The sequence below is a fragment of the Micropterus dolomieu genome, linkage group LG23, assembly GCF_021292245.1.
Source record: "Micropterus dolomieu isolate WLL.071019.BEF.003 ecotype Adirondacks linkage group LG23, ASM2129224v1, whole genome shotgun sequence".
Classification (NCBI taxonomy): Eukaryota; Metazoa; Chordata; class Actinopteri; order Centrarchiformes; family Centrarchidae; genus Micropterus; species Micropterus dolomieu.
Window position 1 is genome coordinate 10,312,187 of NC_060172.1, and position 16,353 is coordinate 10,328,539.

At 40.5% G+C, this 16,353-nt stretch overlaps 1 protein-coding gene across 2 annotated transcripts in view; it reads right to left on the reverse strand.

The window, feature by feature from the left end:
- capn5b (calpain 5b) overlaps positions 1-14,088 on the reverse strand; it is a 64,449-nt gene extending 50,361 nt beyond the window's left edge. For both annotated transcript variants that reach the window (XM_046039945.1, XM_046039944.1), the window contains exons 1-2: positions 14,075-14,088; positions 13,515-13,717 (exon numbers count right to left, since the gene is read on the reverse strand). The gene's annotated coding sequence lies outside the window, so the exon portion shown is untranslated. The remainder of the gene's footprint in view (positions 1-13,514; positions 13,718-14,074) is intronic.
- Between the last annotated feature and the right edge of the window lie 2,265 nt (positions 14,089-16,353).

A 16,353-nucleotide genomic window follows, 5' to 3' on the forward strand; every position in this document is an offset into this window, starting at 1 on the left:
TCTGTCTCTTTAGCTGCTATATGTTTCACTATGTTCACCAGCTAGCTGCTAACAATGCTGAACAAAATTATAAGCACAAACACTTTTGTTTTTACCCCCATTCATCATGAGCTGATCTCAAAGATCTAAGACTTCCTCTATGTACACAAAAGGCCTATTTCTCTCAAATATTGTTTACAAATCTGTCAAAATCTGTGTTAGTGCCAAGATAATCCATCCACTTCACAGGTGTGTCATATCAAGATGCAAGAAGATCAGACAGCATGGGTATTGGCCACAATAAAAGGCCACTCGAAAATATGCGGTTTCACTGTATTGGGGGAGTCCGGGGGGGACTTGTGTTTAAGGTCAGTGATACTGTTCAACTGCATTATTCTCTACAGTAGAACTACTAATGTATATTTAACACTAGCCAGTACTGTTTTTAGATTTGATCAGCTTTCAGTTAGGATGGAAGAAACGTGTACATTTAGAAAAGATGATGGTGGCAGCGAAAATTAGGGCTCAAATCTAACAAGGGGGTGCGCTAACATAGTTCCACAGAATTTCACAGTGACAAGGCTGCCTGCAGATGTGTCCGCAGACACGGTTTATCGGCCTTGTGTGCCTAGGCACCAATTATCTCAAACTGCCAGATAATCTGCCCAATTCAGCAGTCTATCAATATTAGCAAAGTAAATGTTTAGTAAAATGTCTGAAAACAGTCAAAAATGCCTGTGGAATTGCTTGTTTTGTCAGACTAACACTTCGTTTGGCTTTTGACCTTTTAAATTATTAAATGTCTACTTGCTTCCTTTCACCACATGTGTCTAAAAGTTAACAAAAAATTAAATTTAAGAATTTGTAAGACCTTTTAAATGCCACAGAATCCAATTTAATAAAATTTTCATGGCCATACATTCTTCCTAGCCACTGTACTGTAGCTAGCAGTAGTGTTCGACGATGTTTGCTTCAGGTCTGATGGTGTTGACTGAACTCCACAAAAAAAAGCTTGAACAGTCTCCTGCATCACAATCCACCATCACACCAGTCTGTTTTAGTTGAAAGGTGTAGTCTAACACCTCCAGGCAGCCTGGATACAAAAGCATTACAACCAACAGCAGTCAAGAGAACAGTATTGAAGACTTTTTAATACCGTAAGGGAGGAACACAAATTCACTGCTTTTTAAGAATTTGCAGATACCAGCAGATGCCCCTGAGGGGAATTTGGTTTGTAGGCAAGTTTGGTATTATTATATTGGTATTAAGTTTTGATCTCCAAACTTCTCGTATTGGAAAACATGTTAAATAAGACAATAACAAAGATGTTCACGCAAATCTTTTATGTCAATCTGCAAAGACTGAAGACAAAAATACCACTTGTATAGCAGAAGCAGAACTTTTTTTTGTTTTCAACCTATCCAATCAAGCATCCCAGACTTCATCCCCAAGTTGCGAATCACTGACCTAAGGCAAAGAAAAGCAGCAGATCCTTACAACTGAGAAGCTAAAACTAGGGACTGTTTTTGCAGTTTTGCTTTAAAATTTTGTTCAATGATTAATTATTCATCAGATAATTGCCATCATATTTTTAGCGATGCCATTTCCCTCAAGGGAGCCATCCATTATCTCTTTAAACTTGAACCTCTTAGAGATAAAATTGCAGGGAACCATGATCCAGCTTTTTGTTGTTGTTTTTAAACTCCAAAAGTTAATAAGGTGTAACATCAGTATGTTGTTTGAGCTTAAAGATTTCGTAAAATGCACATCATCCATACATGGTGAAGTGCAGGAAAGGTCCAAATCTACTTTTAGAAAAAACACATGGAGTACATCTTTGGTGAGATGATCTAAAATCTAATGACACGGTCAGCACTTCTGGTTATACATTAAAGGCCCACCACTGTCTTCACATTAAAATGCATGCATTTCCAAGCAGACACAGGGAGTGATTTAGTATCAGCAGTACTTGTACTCATCAGCAGTGAGCCACTGCAGCAAAAGAGCTGCTTGTGCACACAGTAATGATTCAATGCCACAGTAACCCGTTTAAAGAGCTTTAATAGGATTCCTCTTAATCACAGTAGGACCTTATTTGAACCTTACATTTGAGCAGACTCACAGGTTAGGTGGGTATCTGGTTGAGTACAAAGGTCTCCGGATTTAAAGTTGTTCTAAATTGTTCAGGATGAGATTTTTCTTAATTCTAATGTATAATTTGAGTGATGGAGATGTGGTGGAGGACACCTTTGTAAATCTTCAGGCATGGTAAAGATCAGGGCTTGACAAAGCCACATCTACATGCAGATCAATACAGGCCTGCTGCCCTCAAGGTTAATTTGTCAGACAGCTTTATCTGACTGAATTGCCAAGAAGCACCTAATAATTCTAGAAATTATGTATAGAGGGAGTTAGGCCGGAGACACAAAGGAGGCTGAAGCACTGCGATAGAAGGGTTGTATTAATATTATAAAATATTACGTCTCTATTACTGTATTTCTGATATTGTGCTAGCTTGTTCTTGTAAACAGAATATTAATGGTTTCTTACAAATTACATTAATGGAAACAGGTCTTGATTATTTACTTAAAACTGTAAGGTAAACCATTTAATCTATTTCTATAACTGTGAGTTCTGTCTGTAGCTGTTGTTGTAATGGCTTTGATTCTGTCATCACTGTTGCAGTCTTTGAATCGGAGTTTGTGCTGGTACCTTGGCTGGTTTGCAGATTGTCTTTTAAGCAACAACCGTCTTTTCAAAGCCAAACCACCTCCATGCAAGTGAGGTTGATCCCCATCTACCACAGTTAGTGAGGCTGGTGGTGTCTGTTTGTTGACTAATTTTTAACTTCAGTCATTTTGAAGTATGATGCAGTGAATGCTTGGAGGTGTTTTTGATTGTTTTTTGCAAAGCGAGTGATGTATCCTACTCAATAATGTCTGCTCAGACATTGTTAAAAGAGTAATTAAGATATTATCCCAGATGATAAATATCGCACAATCCTACGCGATATGTCAATAATCGAGCGAGCAGTATTGAATTCAGATCAGAATTAACACCTGCAACCGGCCAATTGCGGGTGGATTTTCTATTTGGCGGCCAAATGTTTGAGGGCTAGAAATATATTCGGGATATAACTTCTATTTGACGTAATTACCAGCAGACCGGCGTTCTTGTTGGTTGTGTGTTGCACTTAAATTGGTCCCCGAGAAAGCTAGCGTGATGAGCTAATTACAAAAGTTGTACTAAGAGTGTTTTTAGCTTTTAGCTGAGTAGTTGGTGACACGCTGTCAGATCTTCTAATGGTCCTGCTGTCCTCCCCAGAGATCAAGGAGAATGATCCATAGGCTGTATAAAAAATGCTGATCCCACAAAAGCTGTGTTGCTGTAGCACCAGAACTCTGTCAGAACCAGGAGGCCGGAAGAGGGGGATTGTAGAAAAGTCAGCAGTCTGATGAGGAGGTTTAAGTTGAATGATAAAGCATGACGAGAGTGAGGGGTGATTAGATTTAAGTTGAATGATTAATAAGCATCTTGTACGTTTATAAAGCAATTTACTGTTATGTTTTAAGCACATTTAATAGTAATAGTTTTCCTTCAAATTTCAGTCTGACTTCTTCTTTAAGTTTTTATTTGACATAATTCATTATTATATCAATTAAAAGGACGGAAACAAATGTATATGTGACACAAAAGGCAATTTATTATTTTGGCTGGTAAAAAATATGTTTGGCTGGTGAATTTTTTCATCTACCAGCCACCTTTGCAGGTGAGCCGAAAAGCTAATTTCCAAACCTGTGCTTAAGGGTTATTTTGAAAGGCAATATGAAACAATTGCTGTATTTTGTTGCTTAAGTTGAAGAAATTGTTTTGTTGTTAAAAATGGAGCACAACCCATTTTTGAAGCAAATAATGAAAAAATGTGATCCTATTATATAAACATCCACATATTAACATTTTTATAAATCTCTCTTTAATTTGGTTATTAAATAATTGTGACCATGAGCAGGATATTTTAAAACTGAAAAATTAACTGGTTGAAGGACTCTGGTTGAAGGACTCCGGTTGTAATGACGACACTGTTTTATTATCTCAAAAATAACATTAATCAACAATACTGCAATTTCTTCTCACTTTTTGGCCAACATCTCCAATAACAACGCATTTATGATAAGTTCTAGTTTTAAAGCCAACACATGCTGAATGCAAAACACCACAGGATCATCAATTTAATGATCCGGTGAGGCATCGGAGTGGTAGGATTCAGCTTTTGACAGACGCCGTGCTCCAGAGGGGAGGCGGGGTGAGATGTTCAGATGATGTAGGAGGGATCGTTCCTTAGAGCTTTTCAAACTCTTGTTAAGCTCTCGGATGAAATGTTCCTCTGATATTGTTTGTCAGCTATAGTAAAAACAGGAATGTGTTTAGAGAGCATGGTACACAGATGAAGCAGTGCAACACCTGGTATTACTATGCTATCTTTATCTGGATCTCTTATCTGAATAAGGAAAACATGTTGATCCCAGTGTAAATACACACAGAATAGACTGAATTAATGCAAACAGATCTCAGTTAGTTGGTTTAGTGTGATTGCAGCAGAAGTAGAGATATCATTGTTTATTCCACACATTCTTCTTGCTTGTCAAAATCTTGTGCCTACATTACCCACAATGCAATATGTCAGAGATTTGGGTGTGTTATGCTAGTAGTAGCTAACGTAGCCTCGAGCTGCTAGCCTCAAGCAGAGATGAGGAGCGGGCTACAGATGTCTGGTAAACTCCGAACTACCAAATTTGTTTGTCAGTTGTCTTCAGAGCCAAACATCTCTGCCTCAAATTACATCACTCAAGGAAATTTATCAGATTTCACACCGCTCCCTATGGAGCCACAAAAGGCTTTTTTTCAAATATGTAGTAGTAGTCCAAAAGTCCTGTCAACAGACTTCATGTGTAAAAAAATTGTAATGTAGGATCAAATTAAAGGAATTCTGTTTTTAATTCTTTTTACCAAATTTAAGATCTAGAGATGAAACCATCAGTCGAGTAATCGATTAGACAATCGACAGAAAATTAATCTGCAACAATTTTGATAGTCGATTAACATCCATGGTAATTATCAAAGGAGGAGGCTCTAATAAAGCCATGTAAGTTCAACTCCTTACAGAGACAAAGCAGACTCTGATCTGATTAATTAGCAATTAGTCACGTAACAGAATGAAGTAATACAGCATGCAGCAACAAAAAACTGAGGAAAGAAAACATGAACATGTACAGGACATTTACTTTTACCATATCATCCATTCCAACCTGCATGCTGCAGTACAGCAAAGTAATAAAACCAAATCCAGTTCAAATCTCTTAATTCCGCCTTCCTACCATGCTGTACTATCAAATAATGTATTTTTTAATTGGGCTGAGTTGACCTGTTCACCTTCCCGCGGTGCTCAATGACAAATAATATCTGGGGGAAATAGATCAAGTTATCAGAAAATGGATAGACGCCAAATCAAAAGGACAATAGGAGCAACTTGAAATCTGAGTACTGTACCTTTCAAATATAATTTACCTGAAGGCAATGAGAAGTAACTATTCCTGACATTTCAGTCGACTCCAATCCAAAAGCTGTGAAACTGGCTTTGGGGCATCAATATAAAACTCATGTATGCGCTCACTACAGCAAATATTATCTTAAATATGGTAATCATACATATTTAACCACTTAAGGTATTAATTTATCTCTGCGATCAAATATGTATGTGAATAAAAAGAAGTCTTCCCTATAAGAAGACCCCTTTAAACTTCCTTACATGGTTTCAGACAACACCTGCTCTATGTTTTTAACTAAAGCCCTGAGTCTGTACATTCTCTGACCTTAATTAAAGAAAATATCCAGTCACTTCAATTCAGAGGCATTAACAATCTAGCTGACTCTTGAGTGAGTGATAAAGTAAATTCCTGGGGGAATGAGGAGGTCGCAGTTGGAAGCTAAATCTGACAGATGGCCTGGTGTCTTGGCTCGTGACTGCAATGGGGAAAACCATGCTGTCATCTGGCCTCTGCGGACAGCCAACAGTATCACCTGCAGAGAACAAATCCTGAGAATCTGCTGCACTGGATGCATTTACTATGGCAGCAAGCAAAACAAAGCACTGCTCTGAATTTAAACTGAAAGGGTACTTTATGATAAACCGTCATAAACACAGTTTATAATGTATTATGATCACATTTTTCAAGTGTCCTACGGTCACAGCAAACTTGGGGACAGCAAAACAAGCCATAAATGCAACTTTTGAAATATTATGATTTTATAAAGTTGATATAATATCACGCGTTAGCTGTTCACAGTTGCCCATTTCCATATCTAGCAGACATGGAGCAACACTAGCATTCATTTGGAGTCTTGTTTCTGTCCACCCAACGAATGTAGGTCAACACTGACAATTTTTGGTCAATTTTGGTCGCCACCAGCTCCTAATAAAAATATCTGGTGCTTTAACTGCTAAATGTTCCACTTTTTTTGTCAGCTACTCACTGTCTCGCTAAAAAAACAAAACACCACCAAAACAAGATGCTAAAAGACGCTAAATATTACTTAATTCATGTATATCTGGTTAATTAGTATTCTGTTTCTATCCTCCTGTGCAGGTATTTTTCCATTTCCTCAGAATAACTGACTTTTTCAGATCGACACTCCTGTTCTGCACTGTTGTTCCTGTTATGAATAGTTATTTTTAAATTGTGCAGCATCTGGGGATGGCATGGCTACTGTACATCACAAAATGAAAGTTGTCCATGCTTAACAATTCTGCTTTATGTTATGTACTGAGTCTTGAAAATTACTTTGCATGTTGTAGCCCATCATTAAAGAAATCTTACAACTTATCAACTGCTTCATATTTTATTTGCATACGAGACTTATCTGACCCCAGTCAATATGTTAAATGCTCATTGTTCACACAATTTAATGCATATGTTTCTAAACTGTGTCAGTCTCTCTGAGCTGTGATAGTTTCCACATACACAGGGAGAAGTCGACCCAGAAAGAGGGCCAAAATGTCACATGACATTTGATGATATCACCTGATATCAGATATCTAAAGAATTTTTCGTAGAAAGTGAGGGCACAAAACTTTCACCAATATATTAGTGGGCACAGATGCTTCAACGAGGAAAAAATACTGACGGACTGCAGACAGATGTTTGGGAAGATGTGATCCGTGATGATATAAGACTTCAGTTCTCCCACAAGTGGCGAAGCAAACCAGATGGCAAAGTATTAAAAGGAATAAGGAAAAACAATAAAAACGCAGGCACTACAGAAGGAAAGGGACTGCAACAAACCAAAGGAGATAGGAAGGATTCTATTAGTCACAAAGTGGCTGAAATGTGCCAGTTTGTTTACAATATTTCTGAGGTAATGGACAATAACACCACAACAGAGACAACATGGCCAGGAACTTATGGATGTTGGCAGAATGGCATTCCCATCATTCACCATACTAAGTTATCTGATCACCAAAGTTAAAGAACTGAAAAAGAGTGCATTAATAATGGGCATTTAAGATCTCAGTTGCACATCATAACTGTTTATGGCAGATTATGTTTAAAATAAATCATGAGAATGAATTTCTCCTTTAACTAATAAAAAAAAAATAAAAAAAATATATATATATATATACACACACACACGTAATTCATGACTTAAATTCCCCTCCCAAACAACTGAGTCATGATTCAGAAATAATGTCAGGTCCTGCAGTGGGGAGAGGTGAAAAGCTGGAGGGGAAAGCCGTTCAATCAATGTTCAATACGCTGAGGAGTGAGTAGAAGGAAACAAAGTGCCCTTTCCAACAGATGGAAGTACTGTAGACTTTATAATACAGTGTGTAATGCAGTGTTTCTAGCAATGTTATTAAACATTAGCTTCACTTCAGCTCCAACATGTTGATCCAGGATGACAAATAATTCATCATGCTTACTGTCTCCTCATTTCTGACTGTAAAAGTGTTGATTGTTTACTGAACAGTATTAGAAGCTTGTCATCTTGTGAAGTTAGATATTTTGGAGGAGAGGCTAAACAAACCGATCCCTGTCCCAGACAGATCTATGATCTTTGCTGCAGTTGAACACCACACCTAAACATATGGCTGAATATGAGCTATAGTCTAGATCAAAAAAGGCCACCAGCAGTGGCATGTAGATGTACAGACTTCAGAAAACAGACTGGAAGAGGTGCCAGAAGAACCCCACTGTCACCAAGAGTGAGAGTGAAGTGAAATAGCAGGTTCAGGGCTGTCTCAAGAAACTGCAGCACCTATTGTATCTGGAAATTCGACATATTACCTTTTAAAGTGTATATAGCAAACTTGTTTGCAATCAGTTGCCTATTTAAACAAGGCTTGGACATTTCTTTTCTCTCCCATTCCTTACATTTCACCGGGGGAAAAACGGTGTATATGACGGTATTCGTGTAAAAAGGGAGGAGGGGGTCTGTTTTGCATCTAGGGATGAAACGATTACCGGTTTAACGGTAAACCACGGTAAAATTCCCGACAGTTATTATTACCGTACAAATTTTAATTAACATGATAACCGGGTACGGTTAACGTGCTGTTATAATCTCACGGCAAACACTGTCCAGCGTCTCCCGGAAGCAAACCCACGTTGCATACTGCGCAGTATGCAACGTGGGTTTGTTTGGGTCAATGACAACACGGCTGAAGACAGCGCTGCAGAGATTCTTCAGTCTCTCTGAAGTCTGGTCGTAGTTTAGTTTTCATGAGAGCACTGAGGGAAAATTGACTGAAGAAAATGTCCTTATAGTGAACAGAGGGTGAGGTAACTTTTAACTTTGGTTTGTCTCTCTGACTTGCTAACAGCGTGTAAACTGAAGCTTTCAGTGTTGCTGCTCTTAAAAACGCTACACGTTGTTCTGTTGCTGTGTGCGTTGTGTGTTGGCAGAGTCTATTCGTCCACTGCACATGATAACACGTTGCGCTATTTAATCACTGATTTTTATTAGATCGTTGAAAGATTATGTAAAATTTTGTCTCTGTTGCAAAACTTTCAGACGATACTTACAATACTTAAGTGTTTTTTCCATCATCTAGCTGACTAACTTTATAATCCTGAATGACAGGTGAGATTTTGTGCCAATCTTGAAAATTATGGCTGTAGGTCGCTTACGGTTTCTGAGATCCGGGTTACGTAGGAAAAGATACAGAACACGATGGCAGTGCTGAGGTAGAAGATGAAAGAGAAGTAGAATAAACCCTGGCATCATGGACAGCACCAAGAACAGCACTCCTTTTATTACCACATAGGGCAAACTGGGCAGAGGCATAGATTCTCTCAAGGATGAAGCCCATGAAGTTGAACCCTTCTGAGGAGCTAAAGAGCCAAGGTGAACATGCTCCTCCACTCCAAATAAGATGGTCCAGTCTAATAGAGACCAAATCTCATGATTTGTTTGGACGACCAACGGTAACCCACAACATCAAACATTTCCAAATGTATCACCAGGAAGATGCCCTACAATGGCTGTCAAAGTCTAAATATCTGGAACGAATTCATTGAAGTCCAAATTGGGACATTTTGTTCCAACACAATATGGATGACTACAAAATAGTCCATTAAATAACTTATATTTCCCAGATAGCGCCATGTTACCAGACTGGTAACAAGAACAAACAGCATAGCTTCTACACACTAGGAGGACACTTTGAATCGGTCCATGCCTTATCATCCCATTATTGACTATTCTGCCAGAGGATCCAGCCTCTCAATTAGGACACCGCACCCTGGACAGTCCCATGGACAGCACTCATGTTTGTACTACACAGAGCAGTGGTGTCCACTCCTGTCCTGGAGATCCCCAGAACTTTCCCTTCTTTACGTTATATACAAAAAATTATATGCACTAGATGGGTAAATAACAAGCGGCTGGGCCTGAAGATGTCCTCACTACTGCGTATATTCAAACAGTTTCTATAAACTCTTTCCCTTTTTCATTAGTCGCTCCACAGCATTGTTTGCAAACCACAAATTATGAGCCATGTTTTGCTCTTTTTTTGACCTTTGGTGCCACTGGTCAGCAGGTGTCACTGACTGTTCCCCTGAAAATGTGGCTCTTGGTTCAGAGTTAGCCTGGAGGTAGGGTGTCTAACTTTTTAGGCTAAAAATAAGTCAGTCTTTATTTTTATTAAACTGTCTTACCTGCATTAGACTAGAGCATAAACCAGTGTGGTGGTAAAAACAGATTTTTACCTTAATGCCTCTACTACTGTGTACTTATATTTAACTTCTTTGGTACTCTACTACTACTACTGATGATTGTTTGAGTACTTCCCTGTTCTTTCTCCTTTAACAAATTCATGTAATTCATTTATTTGCTCAATTCTCCACTGGGATATATACAATTTCCCACGCAACCAGTCTGAATAATCTTTGTAAAACCGGCCTCTGGTCCTGATTGGCTAAACATACATGATGCAGTTAATCAGGCATAGGTGGAGCAAGGAAAGATGAAAAAGCAGTGGTAGAGCCATTGTGGCAGGATATGGACAACATTTGTGTAGGAACGCCATAGAGCAGAGGTTTTCAAAGTGTGAGGCATGGGGCTCCGAACTGTTTCAGGGGAGGCTCAGTGAATGAAAGTGAAAAAATATTAAATTAGTTATCAAAAGGAGATGACATAGAGTAGCATAAATTGTGTGTGATTTTGTTAATGAGATAGTTTAGAGATACATTTTACGGTTTCCCACTTTCCCAGAAACAAACTTAGGACAGACCTTTCTATGCATTTGATCTAAAAAAAATGTGTCAACCAGCAACGTTAGGCTACCTTGGCTCAAATGTTAAGTGTCTATAGGATCAAAGAACACAGTCAGGATCCCATAGGCATCCAGGGATTGACTGAAACTAAGCAAGTAAAGTAAGGAAGGGTGAGAGGGCACCCTATTCCAAGCTTTGTCTGAGAGGAGGCCCGCAGTCTCAGACTTTGGAAACCATTGCCACAAAGCAGCACCATGGACAGCTCCCATGATACAACACTGAATGGACTGTTAAGCTCCGGGCAGCAGGTCCTTTTGACCAATCAATTGATCAGAAAAAAAGTCACATTTACTTATATCCAAGGAGGCAATTTCACCAGAGGATAATGGTGCAAATGCTTTCACTTAAACAATGATTTTCCCTACACACTCTCCCCGGCATCAGGGGGGAGCCTGTTACTTTAACTGTTTTGTTCTGGTTATGATGTTGCCATGTTGTTGCTAGTGACTCTAGGCTACCAAGTTTCTCTGGAGTGACCGTTTCGATACTGATGTGCGGTGTGCATGCAGGGGACGTTAACTCATGCTAAGACCAAGGATGAACAAATGTACATCCAGAGATTACATCTGTTTATATAGCGGCTAATCTGTGCGCGTTAGCTGCAGGATTATGAAATTAAAGAATGATGCACATATCTGAGACAAAGTACATGCTATTTATATATTACATGCCATCTACTCTTTGAACCCCCAAAAAGAATATTACAGTGATTTGTTGTCATGGAAAACATGACCCTGCCACCGATTAGATTTCACGATTATAACTGTTCACCAAACTGTGCAACACCCCATTAATGTGCACAGCAGGCAGCAGCAGATTCTGGCAGTGTTCTGGTCTGAGATCAGGAAAGAGTGTGTTCAGGGGTTGGTGTTGGTGGGGGAGTGACTGATTGAGTCTGCTTCTGCTGACAGACTGATTACACTCAAAAGAAGTGAACAGTGAGCAGTAATGCACCCACATACCAGGGAGAGAGAGAGAGATGGAGAGAGACACAATAAGGGAGCGCCAGACCATCCTTCATCCACCCCCTCTTCCTGCATCAGGGAGGAGGGCTATCCCAGCCTCCCATCCCTCCCAGCATCGTGATCTCCTCTCTGCAGTATCTTTTCCTGCTGCCAGCTACTGAAGGCTTGGCCATGACATACAACACTTGTACTGAAAGTCATTTTCCTCTTCTTACAAGTCCACTCAGCTTGATTTAGTCACTTAAATTCCTCTTACCACATGATCTCCGATTGATTTGAATGGCGTTATCACCTGCTATGGGTTTGCTCTGATTTGTTTATGTAAGGGAGAGCAGTTATTCTCAAAGATACTGTGCAAATACTAAGTTTTGTTTGCCCTAGCAATACCATAAGACATAAGTTTGCTATGCACTCAGTGGAGTCACATTTAAACAGTAATTGACTTTTCTTCTGGTTCAGTCACATGGGATATTGTTTATTCTCTCTGAACAATAATGCAGAGTATGCACATATTAGGTTGAGACAATCTTTTAATCTTTAGGAATCTTATGTGAAGTGCACTAAGGTTGAGGGACGGAGATGCTGATCAGTTTTCCAGTGAAGGACCCCCAGATCAATCACAGTTGGGCCTATCTGATAATGATTCATTTTAAAGATCTATCTGGGAAAATTACTGCCGTGATATTAGTATTAAATTGGACTGTATTATATATGTGAATATAACAGCAGTAAGAATCAAATCTGTTATTGAAATCAGCCACTGTTGGAAGTTCTCTGACAGTTTAAAGTGATTTTAGACCTTGTAGAAACCCCTATGAGACCTGCTGGGAGTCCCAAGACTCCACTTTTCAGACTATTATACCTGGCAAGAAGCCTAAACTGGTGCTTACACATGGGCATCAACTATTAATGTGCAGTCATTTCCCTCTTGGTGCTCTGCGGAACAATACACTTCTGAAATTATTAATTTATTGCTCCTCATGCAGAGGAAAACAGGCTCCACGGCATCAGACAGAGGCAGTAAAGGAAAGGGCGTCCAAAATATAACGCAAGCGCACACACACACAAAACAAGTCCCTGTTTCATTTCAGCTGACACCAAAACTTCCAAGGGGAGCCTTTATTGATGACTGAGATTACCGTTTAGTCAGAGTAATATATTGTTTTATGTTACCAAACTATGAGCATGAGGATGCTCCTGAATGCTCATAGTTGCTCATGCTGAATTATGTTATTTTCAGATATGGCTCCCATTTGGACACATGGCAACAGTATCTTTGCTGTACATTGGTAATTATGTAAAGAAGATACCCTTATTTAAAAGACATAGTGAAAGCCCCACGGTTGGTATACCCAATTAACATCTTCAACTGGATATGAAAAACTACCCAAGCCGCATACAAGTAGAAATAGTAAAGCCGGAGCACCGGCTCTAGTTTATGCCGCTATTTTTGCGCAAAATAAAAACGTATAGTGCATTTCACAACGGTACACTACGGTGGTTTAATAAATACTCCCGCTCACCACCACCCTCACTTCACGATATCGGCTCAGCAACCCCGGACAGAGAGGCCGTATAAATCAGAAGGCTACGGTAAGTAAGTAATAGGATCTCGGATCTCCTGAGACATAACAAGCCGCTTCTTGCGGCTCGCCGACCGCCGCCTCCATCTCCAGCAGCCCTACAGGGCACCTGCCTTCCCGGGATGCAGTAAGAGCCGGTTTCACGGCACGGTTACCTGAACTGAGGCCTCTCCCGTGGCAACGTGGTTCTCTCTCGGGTCCTCCTCCGGGGGTCCAGCCGATCCGGCTCTCACTCTCCTGGGGCAGCTGGGATTCCTCACCACGCTCTCCCTGGTCCGCTGGCGGAGCTCCTCTCCTCTCCCGAGCAGCGTCAAGCTGCCGCGGAGTACACGGCACGACAACAGGAAGCTGTGATCTCCTACATTCAAAATAAAACAATTTATGCAAAGTTGTGTTGGCGGTTTTATTTCTAGAAATGATTTTGTGCAATATTTAAATCGGCTAAAATTGACTTTTTAAAATAATAACAATTGACTTGTCTTCAATTACTATGTCTCCTTATAGTGCTAGCTTACAGCAACTGCTTGGAGTCTGCTCAAGCTATGGTGTGCAACATGACATCAGAATTAACTTAAAGAGTCATGATCGTTAAAACCAAGGAAGATTAAACTCTTATTTGGACCATTTTTGACTTGCAAAACCTTTGAACTTGCAAAACTATTTCACGTGCAAAACTTTCTGTGTTGTAAGGAAAAAATTTGCAGAACATACTAACTTGCAAACCTCAGATCGAAGAGGAACAATGCAGTTTTCGTCCGGGTCGTGGAACAACTGACCAGCTCTTTACTCTCACAAGGATCCTGGAGTGGGCTTGGGAGCATGCCTATCCAGTCTACATGTGCTTTATAGATCTGGAGAAGGCGTATGACCGGGTCCCCCAGGAGATACTGCGGGAGTATGGGGTGAGGGGGGCCCTTCTCAGGGCTATCCAATCCATATACATCCAAAGCGAGAGTTGTGTCCAAGTACTCGGCAGTAAGTCCGACTCTTTTCAGTTGAGGGTTGGCCTTTGCCAGGGCTGCGCTTTGTCACCAATCCTGTTTGTGATATTCATGGACAGGATATCGAGGCGTAGTCGTGGCGAGGAGGGGCTGCGGTTCGGTGGGCTTAGGATCTCACCACTGCTTTTTGCGGATGATGTGGTCCTGATGGCATCATCGGTCCGTGACCTTCAGTTCTCACTGGATCGGTTCGCAGCAGAGTGCGAAGCGGTTGGGATGAGGATTAGCGCCTCTAAATCTGTGGCCATGGTTCCCAACAGGAAACCGGTGGAGTGTCAACTCCGGGTAGGGAATGAGTCCTTACCCCAAGTGAAGGAGTTCAAGTACCTCGGGGTCTTGTTCACGAGTGAGGGGAGACTGGAGCAGGAGATTGGCCAGAGAATTGGAGCAGCGGGGGCGGTAATGCACTCACTTTACCGCACTGTTGTGACGATAAGAAAGCTGAGCCGTAAGGCAAAGCTCTCGATCTACTGGTCAATTTTTGTGCCTACCCTCATCTATGGTCATGACCGAAAGAACAAGATCGCGGGTACAAGCGGCCTAAATGGGTTTCCTCAGGCGGGTGGCTGGTGTCTCCCTTAGAGATAGGGTGAGAAGCTCGGCCATCTCAGAGTAGAGCCGCTGCTCCTTTGTGTTGAAAGGAGCCAATTGAGGTGGTTTGGGCATCTGGTAAGGATGCCTCCTGGACGCCTCCATAGGGAGGTGTTCCAGGCACGTCCAGCTGGGAGGAGGCCTCGGGGAAGACCCAGGACTAGGTGGAGAGATTATATCTCCACACTGGCCTGGGAACGCCTCGGGATCCCCCAGTCAGAGCTGGTTAATGTGGCTCGGGAAAGAGAAGTTTGGGGTCCCCTGCTGGAGCTGCTGCCCCTGCGACCCGACCCTGGATAAGCGGATGAAGATGGATGGATGGATGAATGGACTAACTTTCAAAACCTTCGGACTCACAAGGAAAACTTTTTGACTTGCAATCAAAGAGAACAGATTAGCAATCAAAACTTTCTCTGTCACAAAAAAGTCTGTTTGCTTTTAATTAAAAAATTGATTTTTGATTGCAGTGCAAGAAATATGCTCTTAAAACATGCTTGCATTAAAAAGACACAAAAATACCTTCATAAATCAGACACTAAATTTTCCTTAATTTTTTATGCAGACCAAGTGTTATATGTGGTAAATGAAGTAAGATATTTGGGTCATGTAAGCAGGGATGATTTGTGTGATTACAAAGATATGCAGCGCCAGTGTTGCAAATTGTATGCACAAGCCAATATGCTGACATGCATTTTACATGTGTTCTGATGATGTTAAAATAGCTCATTTTAAAGCTGTACTCCACTTTATATAGCCTATTGATATATTTCTGAAATAAAGTTGATTGACTATGTGTGAAATACATTACATTTAGCTGACGCTTTTATCCAAAGCGACTTACAATTGCTATACATGTCAGAGGTCACACGCCTCAGAAACAACTAGGAGGACACAATGGTGGATGGGTCACAGTGGGGGATTGAACCCGGGTCTCTCACCAACACTGCAGACAAAGTTAACGTTAGCTTTAGCAACCAATAAACTTAAAAAGTGAGTCAGTGATACAGCTTGTTTCCATTTCCACCTGGTGACCTAAAAAATCTGTTTCTATCTGTTATATCAACAAAGTTATTGATGAATTAAAAGATAATTTCATCATTTTTAATATTAATTTAAAAAAATTGTAATATCGCTTTCAGCCCTATAGCTGCACATAAACTCCTCAATCAGACTGTATAAAAGAAGCTCTCAATATGTTTTATTTTGAAGGATTGAACAGGAAGTATTTTATTTCCTATACTAGTTCCTGACATTGATCCTCAGCTCAACCACAGAGGATGTTGGCGCTGATCCATGGTGTGTGTGTGTGTGTGTGGGGGGGGGGTCTGCTCAGACTGAGCATGTGCACAGCTAACAGGCCTGCTGTAATCCTCTTTTGTTATCAAAAATAAGAGAATGCAAT